Genomic DNA, 14121 nt, shown 5'->3' with positions numbered 1-14121 from the left:
ATAATATTCACTCGGATGAAATTTGCAATACTTTCCTTCTTTTCTTCCTTAAGAGCAACAACTTCAACCCATTTTGAGAAGTATACTATTGTGACCAAAATGTACAAGTGTCCACCAGTCGATTTTGGTAGTGACCCAACAACATCTATTCCCCAATCATTGAATGGTCAGGATGCTACAGTTAGGTGTAATACTTCAGGTAGTTGATGTATGAAATTTGCATGGAATTGAAAAACTTTGCATCTTCTAGCGTAGTTCAGGCAGTCTTTCACCATCTTTGGCCAATAGTATCTAGGGGTTGGCGTTCGGTATTTTTAAATTTGGGGTTCGGTAATCGATGTTTGAAAGTAGATACCACATACCATACTTATAAACATTGGTTCGGTATTTCGGTAATCGGTAAATTAAACTTCGGTTCGATATGGTTTTTGGTAATACCATATTAAAGTTGAAAATGTCCAAATGTACGTTTAAACTTCAAAGAGTATATTTAATAGAAACACTGTTTAGTATTCCTTTTGTTGTTTTTTACAAATATATTACTAAGGTCCAAGAGATTCTTTGGGATTGACTAATACTATTTTCTATTGAGTTGGTTAGACATACATATATATATATATATATATATATATATATATAATTCGATATTTGGTAAATACCGAATACCAAACGGTATTAATATCTTTTACCAAACCCAATCCCGAATATCGAAATATTAAAATTTTTCTCCCAAATACCATACCAAATACCGAATTACCAAATACCAATTACTAAATTTTTTGATTTGGTTTGGTAATTCAATTTTCGATATTTTATGCCCAGCCCAAAGTATCCCATCCTTTTAATGTGAAAATTGAGCTTTGGTCCAGACTGATGCGATTTACACACTCCCGAGTGCACTTCTTGCAAAGCTTGAATTGCTTCTTTCTCTCCCACATATCGCAAGAGTATTCCGTCAAATGATCTTCTGTATAACGTGTCTTTATAGTAAAGAAAGCGAGGTGCACGACGGGGAATATCAGTCCTTCTTCTTGGATCCTCTGAAAGTATCCTATAACATTAGTAATCAATGATAGGTTGTCGCCAATCTTGTTTTACAGATTCGGACATGGCAATGAGGTATTCAACCTTATTTTCTACTTTCTCATTTGACGACAGTACTACCTATTCTTGGCGAATAGTAACTCCGTCTGATTTGGAAGAGTTAGGGTTGAGGCAGATGCAGCTAGCGCATCGAATTGCTTTTTGTTTTCCTCGGCACATGCTGGAGGATTACTTCCCCAAGACATCCCATCAATTTTTGTGCATAATCATGATATGGTCGTAACTCAGGCTTTCTGACTTCATAGCTCCCAAAAAGCATCTTGATCACCAATTGGGAGTCACCAAAGACTTGTAATTACAGTTGTTTCATATCAACTACCATCTCAAGTCCAAGTATTAATGCTTGATATTCAACAACATTATTAGAGCAACGGTTTGTTAGAGTAAAAGAGTATGGTATGACCTCTTCTTATGGAGTAACGAACACTATACCGGCACCAACACCAGCTCCATCTCGATGTGCGGCACCATCAAAATACATCTTCCATGGGGTTCTGGCTTTAATAACCATTGCATCTTTATCAGGAAGTCCATCACTCAGTTCCCAATCATCAGGTATCGGGTGGTCTTTTAAGAAGTTAGCCAATGCTTATCCCTTATCGACCTTTTGGGGAACATACACAATCTCAAACTATTAAAATTTAAGGTACCATCTTGCAGTCGATCACTAAGGACTGTTTTTGATATTACAAACTTGATGTGATTCGCCCTAGACACAAGATGAACAACATGAGCCTGAAAGTAGTGCTTTATCTTTTGAATTAAGAAGGCCAATGCCAAATCCTAGACAAATTGAGTCTAAGCTTGAATGCCCATTCGATTTCTTATCGATTCCCAACCAGCTTTGAGAATAAATGACTCACTACGATGCTTTTTCCATATCCCACTGTCCTCTTGATGAGTTGTGAATATACTACTATTCCTGATATCATAAACCACTTTGTGAGGCAAAAATGCTTTGATATCATTAAAAAAATAGTTTCCATGTGCGTCAAGCACATCTATGATTTTGAAGAAATAAGTAGTAAAGAAGTTGTCCTGGTCAATTAGCAGGAGTCATACTTTGGACTACTTTTCTTAAAATAAACTATCTGAAAGCCCCTATGGTTTGCTGCTTCCAAACCTGGTTTTTAGGATACAACTTTTTAATTGGAGAATACTTTAGCTCATTTGGTGTAGAGTATCAATGGTTTTCCAGGTATGGGTGCCGCAAAAACTGGTGGATTCATTAAGTATGATTTGATACTCGCAAAGGCATTATTACAAGCTTGGTACCATTCAAAGGGAGTATCCTTCTTCATGAGAAGACTAAATGGTTGACATTTTCTCGCCAGGTTTAAGATGAACCTCCTTAAATATGCTAGCCTTCCTTGAAGGTTTTTAACTCATAAATGTTCTGAGGCTCGGGCATCTTCAAAATTGCATCGACCTTGGCTTGATCCATTTCAATTCCTCGGTGTCGCACAATGAAGCCAAGCAACTTTTCAAAAGTAACTCCAAAGGCACACTTTAATGGATTCATCCTAAGTTGATATCTTTGAATTAACTCGAACACAATTCTTAGGTCTTTTAAGTGGTCATATCTCTTTCTTGACTTCACCACTATATCATTTATGTAGCATTCAACATTTTTATGAAGCAAGCCATCAAAGATATTTTGCATAGCTCTTTGATAAGTGGCGCCAGCATTCTTCAAACCAAAAGGTATCACTTTGTAGCAATAAATACCTTTGAGAGTATGAAATGCAGTGAGTTCTTCATCCTTTGGTGCCATATGGATTTGATTGTAGACGGATGAACCATCCATGAAGGACATTGCCTCATAACCAGTGGTGGCATCAATCATCAACTCTGGTATAGGGATTGGAAAGTCATCCTTAGAGCAGGCATTGTTGAGATCCTGAAAGTCGATAAAACCTCAAATTTAGCCATTTTTCTTCCGTACTGGAACAATACTTAAAATCTATATAGGATATTTGAATTCATGAATAAAGCCAGCTTTAATGAGTTTGTTAACTTTATTTTCAATCAATGGAACCAACTCTGTCCTAAAGCGCCTTTGGGCTTGCTTAATAGGACGAACCCCGTTCTTGACCACCAACTGATGGACTTCTACTTTTGGATCTAAGCCAGACATTTCTTCGTAACTCCAAGAGAAGATATCCATATATTCTTTGAGTATGTTCATATAAGCAATTTCCCCCTTCACTTCTAGAAACACACTCAGATAAGTTGGTCTTGGGTCTTCATTGGTTCTAAGATTAACTTCCTTTAAGGGATCTATTGTGGCCTTTACTCCTTCTTCAAGTTGCGATGGAGCATTTCCAACATCTTCTTCCTCTTGGGGGTCATCATCGTTGATGGATATATGATAACACCAGAAAACATCTTTTATATTTTCATTAACCTTCTTTCGAGATGAGACATCTCTCTCATTCTGGGTCATAACATAATATAAGAAGCCAACACTTTCTTTATCTTCCTCACGTTCCTTGGTATAAACCACAGTATGAGCCTTTGCTTTTAACACCTCATTGCATGAAACCACTAGTTCCGCTTGTCGCCTCATTCTAGAAGGAATCAAACTTTGGAAATCCTTCTGGATTTTAAGTAAAGAGTGCATTATCGTGCTTTGATGACTTCTCTGATGCTTATTGCTTTTGTTTTTATCTAGAAGTCCCAATCTTTTGAACACAAAAGTTCTTGCAGTTGATTCTCCAAGTCGATCAAAGATAGAGGGCCTTTTGTTGGATGCAGTAGACTCTTCTTCTACAGTGATGTAGTTGTTAACCACCCTTCTTATGGAGATACAAATTAGAGGTGGATGCGTGTATCCTAGGCCTTCATGTGCCTGCCTGGTTATACCTTTCGACAAAAGTTTGCCCAATCTTGATGGCTCATTAGGATTATATCCAACCTTTACAAATAGCTTTTTTGCATTTGGGTCGAATCCCTCTTTTGTATGCTTCGTAGGGAGTGTCATATCTTATGGCAGATTTTGAGCCACAGACTCTCCAAGTAGTCTTAAGGATGGATTTATTGCATCAATCCTTCTGATAGGTAAAGGTAGCCCCTTTAGCACATTATCTTGGGCATCAGATGGGTGATATTTCTTTTTATTTACCTTTGGTGCGTAGTGAAGAACAAGATTTGCTTTTTTATAGGTTCGATACTTTCTTTATTCGAAGTGAAGAGGGGTTTCTGGATGGCGACTTTTTCAATAGTCACCGCAACCCTCTTAGATGCAAGATCATCACACTTGGTCTTGGTGACATCTTCAACCCTTTTTTCATTCACAACATAATTCTTTAAGTAGAATATTGCATCGGCAAAGTATGACTCAGCTTCAGTGAATGGCTTATCATCAACAACTATCTTTCTTTTCACTCCTCCTTTAAGGTACTTCAAGCATTGATAGTAAGAGAACGAAATAATTTTTTTCTTGTGCACCCAAGGCCTACCAAGTAATATATTGTATGAAGTTTTGACATCGATCACATGCATCAATGCATTTGATTGAAAATCATCCTTACGAATCTCCAACTTGACAGATCCCATGGCCATCTGCCCCCCTTGGTTGAAGCCTTGGATCTATATACTACTTTCGGCTAATTCATCAGTAGCGATGCCAAGTTTCTTTATTGTACAGATAGGCAGGATGTTAGCTCCGGAACCCTCATCAATTAAGATTTTCTTTATTTTCTTTCCTAGAACTTGACCTACCATGTACACAGGACGATTATGTAAGGTTCTTCCAAGCAGAAGATCGTTATTTATAAATATGATTTTTGTATCACATACATGTGCCTCCTAGCCAAGATTTTTAACAAGCTTTTCAGAAGATGAAGAAATTTTCATGGGTAGATTTTCACTCTTTGCCCCCTCTTTGGCAGTATTAAAACAAGATGCCTCAAGGTTGACTTAAGTAGTCTTTGTAAGAAACCAACTTGGTAAGAATTCTTCCAACGTTACTGGACACCATGGTTTTTGGTGGTGAAGCTCCATTACCCTTGTCTTCTTTAGAAGTTCAACCAACTTCTATTTTCTTGGTTTCTTTACCATCCCCCTTCTAGTTGGCTGCTCGAACAACTTTTTTCGTAGACTCATCTTCCTACATTTGCTCCTGGTCACCAGAGTCCAACCTTAATCATCGCCTTCATCAACTGAAGACCTATCAGGCTCTAATAGTTTTTCATTATATTCTTTAGCACATATTTGGACTGGATCGAGCGAGCCAAAAGTGATAGATATTTGATGAGAACTTACCGTCTCATCATCGAAGAAGATCTTCTTCTCATTTGCTAGTTGGATGAATTTGTTTTTAAAGATAAAATACTTTTCCAGAGGGTGACTCAGAAGCCTATGATAATTGCAATAATTAGGGTCATTGGTCCTTCCAGCTTTGTTAGGCCATTTCATCTTTGGGAGTTCAATGAGCTTATGCTTAAGAAGTTCGTCAAAAATCTCAGCAACATTAGAATCAAGGAAAGGATGTTCTTTTTCTTGCATCTCCTTTAAAGTTTTTTTATTTTGACGTGCTCCAGAAGTCATCTTCACACTTTGCTTCTTTCTCACCTTCGTGGTGACTTCATAGGAGACACGTCAATATTCATAGATTTTTTGTTGTCATTTTTTGGGGACAAACTTGCCTCATCTTTTGGGTTTCTGCTTATTCTTTCCCCTTCGAGGGTCATGGATAGGCGTTGCTTTCTTTCCAACAGAAGACGTGGTTAACTCCATGTCGTGAGCACGAGTAGCTAAATCTTTAAGTATTTAGGCTTAATGCCTTGCAAGATGTAGAAAAGCTTCCAGTGCATTCCTTGGATACACATCTCTATTGCAGAAGATTCGTTGAGCCTATTTTTATAGTTTAGGCTAGTATTTCTCCATCGGTTAATGAAGTCAATGACTGGTTTATCCTTTCTTTGTCGAGTATTTATGAGATCTATCATGCTTACTGTACGTCTTGTGATATAAAAATGATTCAGAAACTTATGCTCCAATTGCTCCCAACTATCGATGGAGTTAGGTTCAAGATTCGTATACCAATCAAAGGAGTTTTCCTTTAAGAAACGGACAACTGTTTGACAAGATAGTCAACGTTAGTTCCAATATTATTACATGTCTCAATAAAGTGTGCAGCATATTGTTTTGGGTTCCCTTTGCCCTCAAATTATTGAAATTGGGGAGGTTGATAGCCGAGAGGCATTTTGAGGCTATCTATTCTCACAGTGTAAGGCTTGGCATACGTAAGAAAAGACTTGGTGATAAAATCATACTTGTCTTTGACGTCCATTTAATGAATTCCTTCAATTGCTCAATTAGGATCGTTCCCTCAGAAGAAACTTGTACTTCTTTAGTTGGTGGTGTTTGTTTCACAGGATGTTCTGTCTTGTGAGCCTTTGAAGATTTTCCAGGTTCATAGCTAGACTATCCATCTATCAGGCCTTCCATCCTATCCACTATTTTATCAATCCGAGCATCTTGATTTTGAAAATATTTGGTCAAACCCTCAATTGCCTTTGTCAGATTCACAAGTTGCTCCTTCATAGATGAGGCATCAGTCACCATCGCTTGCATGATTATTGGAGACGTTGGAGAGTAACACGGATTGTCGTATAAGTTGATCTTCAAAGTGCACAACTTATGCGATGTAAGTGGAGATGACACATTTATTGAACAACCATCGCTCTCTGCGCTAGTGTATTTGGATCCAGAATGCTCAAGTAGAGCTAGAGTCTTCTTAAGTGATTCCGCCACACTGCTTTCTCCTTCCGAAGCACTTGAACTGGACTTCATTTATTTTGGGGTTGAAGATCTAAAAACTGGAGTTGGCACGGACGATACTGGATGTGTTTGTTGTCCTAGCAAGCCTGCCTTGCTCCTTGTGATAGCTCCCAAGCTTCCGAAAGTAACACTAAGGATGCTTTATGCTTCAGCAGAGAACTTTGAATCAGCAGCCTTGGAAGCAGTTGATTGAGAATTAACCTTCTTGGAAGTCATTTCAGTGTTGTTGAACTTTGAAATTAAAAAAGTTGAGATGAGAGGTAGAGATTGTCCTACTGGGCATGTCAGAATTTGTTGGACAGTAAAATTTTAAGGCCGAAAAATAAATAATCGAGATAAGAAAAATATTACAACAATCATTTTATTGATTTTAATATGTGAGTGTTACAATCTTTATGAACCCTCTGATTCACCTTTTCACATATAAATTCAAGGGCTTAAAGCTTGATCTTGAATTTGAACTTGATTTGTTGATTTGAGGAATTTGATCTTGACTTGTGCTTGAATTCAAGGGCTTTTAAGTTTGTTCTTGAATATTGCAGTATTGATCTTGAATCTTGATGAATTAGATTTGAATGCTTGAGCTTTGTTGAGAAATTTCAGTGTTTGATCCACGAGCTTTCTCATACTTCTTGTTAGAGTTCTCGATGGTTTTTTTTTTGAATTATGAGACTCTTATTTATAGTTGTGGAAAGGAAAGAGTCATGATAAAGATGGATTTCCTCTGACCAATCAAATTCAAGTGATGTGACGCTTATTTGGGCCTCTAGAATATGACAATATTTTGGGCTTAGCAAAGTGGCCTCGTCATTTGTAGCCCAACTTAATGGACTAACCCAATAAAAATTGGACTTTATTTGTATCTATACATGTTTAGATTTAAATAATTAATTCAATTATATTAATCCATAATATTTATTTGGGACTAATATATTTTAAATTTAATATAATTTGAATTTCGTACGAATTTAAATTCAATAATATTTTGATGTCTACATATAGTTTAACAATTTTAATGATTTATTTCTTCATCTTGCTTCTTATTTTGTTCTTGTTTAAGTATAAATTTCACTATCTCTAGGTAAAATTTTCAAGTAATGCAGACATAAATGACTTGCAAAAATATAGATCAAGAAAAAAAATATAATTCTATCTAACCAATATGGTAACATGTCTTATGTGTGACGTGTAGAAGAAAAAAAGCAAGGATTTTAAAAAGATATGAGTGATGCAGTTAAAAGGTTGTTTTTGTTTTTCAAATACCTCAGTTTATGTTGACACGTTAATAGGAAAGGTTTTGGTCTCCTCATGTAACAACACTTCTGTCAAGAACTACATACTTGAATCATTATACCAAGAAGTTTTTGGATAAAACAATATTAGAAAAGACATAATTATTTTAAACTTTGACCTTATTTTCAACTACACAACTTTTCTTTTGAAAGGTCCTATTACCTCCTAAATTACTTTAAAATAAAATATATACACCCTTAATTGTTAGGTGGTAAAGTCATGTGAGAGGCTTAAAATAACTTAAAGTCTATGAATATTAATAAAATGTCATTTTGTAATTGGATATTTTTATAAATAATTAATATACATAATAATATAATAAATTTAAGAATATATTTTAAAATTTATTTTCCTTTTCTTTCTTTGTCAAATAAAGTCAAAATTATTTTTCTCCTTTTGAGTAATTGGCACTATTGTTGACTTTGTTTTGTTTTCAATTTTTTTTTTCTAATTTTAATGCTAAATTTAGTTTTGAATTAATTTAAGCTGATAATTTTTTGAAAAAGTTAGTTTTTTTCTGAAATTGTTAGGGTTCATTTTTTTTTTTTTAGTGTTTAAGTCATTTTATTGAAAATTTTCAAAAGATAGATCTACATTTTCTTTTATATATTTGATTTTCTAAAAATTTTAAACTGATGAAATTATATAATCATTTGTTTGCTTCTAGTAGTACCAATCCCTTTTAAATGAAAAAAAATTTAATTTAATTATGCATCGATAATAATATCAATAATTTTTTTTTTATTGAATTTCTAAATTAAAATTTGCTAGTATATGAATATCAAGAAGTCTGTGCATTGACAGTAATATCAATAAAAATACTACTACAAACTGTAATCTCATAATAAATTAATAACTTTTAGACAGTCTAAATTTAAATTAATTAATGTTATATTTTAATAGCGCCAATCACTAAAAAGTAAAAAATAATAAAATTTGACCTTATTTCCTAAAGGAAGAAAATAAAATAACTTTAAAATATATACTTAAATTTTAATATTAATTAATTTTTTGAACTAATTAATTATAAAATGATCAATTAAAATATGACATGTGTTCATATTAATTAAAATTTAAATTCCGTGAATTACCATTTTTTAAGAATTTAATTTTGTGTGAATTAAAATTTATTTTTTTAATTTAAAATAAAAATTTTAATGTGATGCAACTTGTCATCCTAACATGCTTCTTCGTATTGTATACAGATAGAAGTATTTTTTTTTTTCTCTAGTTCAATCCTGCAAAATCAAACCATTTTTTGTTTAATCCAAATTTGAGATTATTAGATAAGAAAAGCTTTTTTCAAAGAATTCTTTCAAGTCAATCATAATCTAAAAATTTGAATTCAACAGTATCAATTATTATCCAAGATTTTAATACATGTGAGGATATTTTGTTTATTTAAAAGGAAATTAAAAATTACAAAGGTAACTATTATGAAATTTACAAACATTATGAAAGAAATATAAGAATCTATAACAGGTAAGGAAATATTCCTATAAATTAAATATTTTATTTTATATTCTCTAAATGTCCATATATTTAAACTTCTTAAAAGCTATTTTGACTTAAAAACACCTAAAATAAGCCAAACAAAACAGGCTCTAATTATTTCTTATAACTCCTCCCATCTGTTTAATCATTTCTAAAAATAATTTATATAAATAATTAATAGAGAGAAGTATCTATTTACCCCTGAACTTGTCAAGTTTTATGCATGGTATACCTGAACTTTGATTTGTCTTAAGTACCCCAAACTTGTTATTTTAGTAAGTCGCGCGACCTTTTTTTGCTGATGTAGCAAAATGTTTGTTGTGCGTGATGGAGTATTTTTGGGACCAAATCAACATTTTTCATGATTAAAAAACGAAAAAAATCTATTTTTCTTTAATTTTTTTTTAAAATTTAATTATTCCTCTCCCTATTTATTATCCCTCTTCCTCCATTACTTTCAATCTAAAAAAAATTTCATCCATTTATTAATTTTGTAAAACTCCAGATTATTAATTAGTTTATGAAATAAAAATTTCATCCGTTTATTAATTTTGTAAAAATTTCGTTTATTAATTTAAAAAAAAATTTCAGTTGTTTATTAATCCAATCTAAAACTTCAGTTTCCATTCTTAAGAAACTCTTTCAATTTTGTTATCTTAATTATACATATCATATGAGTTATTGTAACTCAAAAAATGTAGTAAATATCGAAGCAGATATTTTAAAAAATAATAACAAAATAGATACTAAAGAAATTAAGACACTTACTTATAATAAAGAGAATGCAGTTATATTGATTATCGATTTTTAGTTCCTAACGATTTGATTTTCAGTTTAACCGATAAGAAAATACTCATAAAATAGAAAATAGAAAAAGTAGTAATCAATGACCCAATAATTTTTTTTATAAAATCATTAAAAAATTGTTAACCCTATAACGCTAAATCAATAACATTTTTATCGGTTTGATTTTTGTACGCCCCTAACTTAAATTGCAATTTCTTACCCCGTTAATTATAATAAGAAAAGTATTTGTGCATATGAATCTCCTCAAAATCCTAATCGAAACACTAATCGAAAACTACTTTGAAACACTAACCGGAAAAAAAATAATTTCATATTTTTAACACACACCAAAAAATATAAATTTTTAGATAATAGCTTACTTGATCGACGAAATTCAACCTTTCACTATTTTGGAGTAGAGGAAAACTGAAAAATATAATTTTTTAGAGAGAAATGAATAATTAAGGGTAGAAGTGAGTTATTTTTTAATATAGGATAAATATAAGGGAAGTGGATGGTATTTATCCACATGGACAACCATATCAACACTTTTTTCCACGTGTACGCGTGTGGTGTACACGCACCGGACAGTCAGCAAAAAAGGGCCTCATGACTTACTAAAATAACAAGTTCGAAGATACTTAGGACAAGTCAAAGTTTAGGTGTACCATGAATAAAACTCGACAAGTTCAGGGGTAATGCATACTTCTCTCTAATTAATATCATTAATTTAAAAACTAATAAGGGTAAAGTTGAGAAAAATGAAAATCTGAAACAATACTCTAGCAAGATAACATTTTGATTCATGTTTTTGCCAACTTTCTCTGCACACAGAAGACATTCATTTAGTGGCAGAATAATACCGAGAAAAATCTGAAGAACTTGAATGTCTATCTTTTGAAGAGAAATTCAAATTTTGGGAGAAGAAGTGGTTGTGGGTGTAGTACAACAAGGTAGCAGAAACAGAGGCCACTAAAAGTCTAGATTTTTCATGTTGTTCGTTATGAATATTAATTGTGATGATAACAACGGAGATACAAACGCATTTCGAATAAAAAATGTATCACACTTTAACTTCCTGTCTAAAACTAGGAACCTCACATCGATCTTCCTGTCCACTATTTATTAGTCACTTTTTAAGATATGCATAGTTAAAAAAAACTCACGGAGAAACCAAGTTGATTGAGGGATTGCGAGTCTGTAGCACAGGAAGGAATATATGGTATTGCCTTATGCCACAGTGAAAAGGCAACATAAAATAACAATGATCAACAACTTATATCCCTTTGTAACTTGAGATGGTCAATTGCTTAGTAATTGGCAACAACATATTTGTCAATGTAGTGCCAATAATCAAAATACTGTCCTGTGTCAAAATTCATCACCTTCTATCCTTTTCGTACATGTTTGATAATCCTTTAGTTGCCTGACACACTTAGGGGTGCAACTTACTTTTAGTGTCGCTGCAAGTATTTTAACCGTGGTCTCCTATGGTTTTCGCCAACTTCATCCACTACAAGGCCGTGCCCCTCGGTTGATCAAACTCCTTATATCATCACACAATCATCCTAAAATGTAGTAGTAGAATAGTTTCATTACTATAAATAGCTTTGTTTACAAAATAATGTTACATAATTTGTAGATACATAACCATAATTGCATACTTTATTTGTATCTGTTTACTCACATTTAGTATTGTATGCAATCCTTGTAGTATCCAAATGGCCATACACTATGCACAAACTGCAAAATTAGAGCACAAATTATTGTCCTACTTGCCAAGTTGCTTAGACTTAGAGAAAGTAGCAGTCACTGGAATTGCCCTGCAGACATCAAAATCTTGACTGTCACAAAATATTAGCTTACTATCGAAAGCTCAAACAAGAAAGACATTGCAAATTTAGGCCTTAGCATTGTCCTTACGCTTGATCAGAATGCTCGATAAAAAGGAAAATTCCAACACTCATATGAAATCTCAAGGAGGATCACAAAGTTGATATGCACACAGGATGCACATTCAATCATCGATAAGTTTAATCAAATCCACAGGAAGTTGAGAATGCAATACGGATGCTCACAGTAAGTGTTAGTTTTGGTCATAAGTTCTGTTTAGTGATGTACACTTAGTTTTGGTCACATCCAATCAGAGGCGGAGCCAACCCTCTTTAGGGGGTTCGTCCGAACCTCCTTGGACGGAAAAATATACTATTTATACATGATTAAAATTAACTTTTTATGAGGTTATAGTAGGTGTTAAACCCCCTTCGACTTAGTTTTCTTTGGATATTGAACCTCCTTACTTGAAATCCGAGTTCCGCCTCTGCATTCAATATTTGTCAACTCATACCCAAATTGTGCATGCAGTTGTCAACTCATACCCAAATTGTGCGTTCAACTGCATGCACAGAAGAAAATAATTAGTAGATGATATGATACATGAATATATGCTATGGCAAAGAATTAAAGACTGATAACAACTTGTCTTCAAGTTTTGACTTTGTTTTTCTTGATTTTTTGAAGAAGAAAAAAGAAAATCCATTATTCATAAATGTATCCCTATTTCCTCTATTTTTTTTGGATTGGGTGAGGGAATTAGCACCAAATTGAAGATAACAACAACATTGGAATGCAGTCGCAAAAGACGACAACATAAACAACATTTGAAAATTTCAAAATCAACAACAAACATGAACATAATGCAACAAAGAAGATTCCCAAAAGCAGAAAAACAACCTTCTAGAGATATGACACTTTCACTGGAATTAGAAGGTAATGCATAGTTCCTTACTACCTCATCGCCCACCAATTTCCTTTGCAAAAACTGAATTCAAATTCAAGAAATAGTCTTCACAATTGTGCAAGAATTATTGATAAACATTTATGTTGAAACTGCACTTTTTAAATCACATTATCTTACCGTATGTGTATAAAGAGATATATAGATGTGTCAAAGAACTTATACTTCTCCAGAAGAAGAATGTTTTGCAGAGAAGCTGCGGAGAAGTGTCAACACCTGTTTAGATGAATCTTATGAACTGGAACCAACCATGGGTGCTTTCAAGAGTTAAATCTATTTTCTTTTGTCAACAACACCTTGAATCTATATTTCAAAGATTGTAAGAATCTACACTTCCGTAACATTAAATATTGAATTCTCCCAACATGTTTCTTCAAAATACCTAAATAAAAAACAACACAAACACTCAACCCATTAGCATAAATTTGAAAAGTAATTCATAAAAATTGAATGCAAAACAAACAGCGTAAAAAGAAAACTAATTTGCTCAACTCGAAATGGGAGAAACCCAGAAGCAAAATTGCCCAAAAAAATAAAGTCGGAACCTTCAATATTACTTTAAAAAAGCAAAAAAAACTTAACTCATTAGCAAAAATCATGAAAATAACCCATGAAATGGCATCTTGAGAAAACTCTAAAAAGAAAACTAACTTGCTAAAGTCGAAATGGGCAATTGCGCCCACAAAGCCTCCATTGATTGATTAATTCAAATGTAGATTTGACTTGCTCTGTTTGTAATTCTCACATAATTCAAGACTATTTACGGAGTCGGTTAGTACCCATGTCGTGTTAAGTGCATGTAGTGTGCACTGTGAACGCGGAGGAAATTAAAACGGAAATGGCTGCGTAGGGTGAGAGCA

At 33.4% G+C, this 14121-nt stretch overlaps 1 long non-coding RNA gene across 1 annotated transcript; it reads right to left on the bottom strand.

Annotated features, from left to right (window-relative positions):
* Positions 1-11445: 11445 nt before the first annotated feature.
* Positions 11446-14121, bottom strand: LOC107846953. The gene is made up of 6 exons (XR_001667218.2): positions 13913-14121; positions 13382-13643; positions 13198-13285; positions 12765-12859; positions 12152-12207; positions 11446-12032 (listed from the first exon to the last, which is right to left on the bottom strand). It is a non-coding gene; the product is annotated as an uncharacterized LOC107846953 (long non-coding RNA).

This window comes from Capsicum annuum, chromosome 11, assembly GCF_002878395.1.
Source record: "Capsicum annuum cultivar UCD-10X-F1 chromosome 11, UCD10Xv1.1, whole genome shotgun sequence".
NCBI lineage: Eukaryota > Viridiplantae > Streptophyta > Magnoliopsida > Solanales > Solanaceae > Capsicum > Capsicum annuum.
The sequence above is the reverse complement of the archived record's forward strand: the minus strand, read 5'-3'. Positions and strand labels throughout refer to the sequence as shown.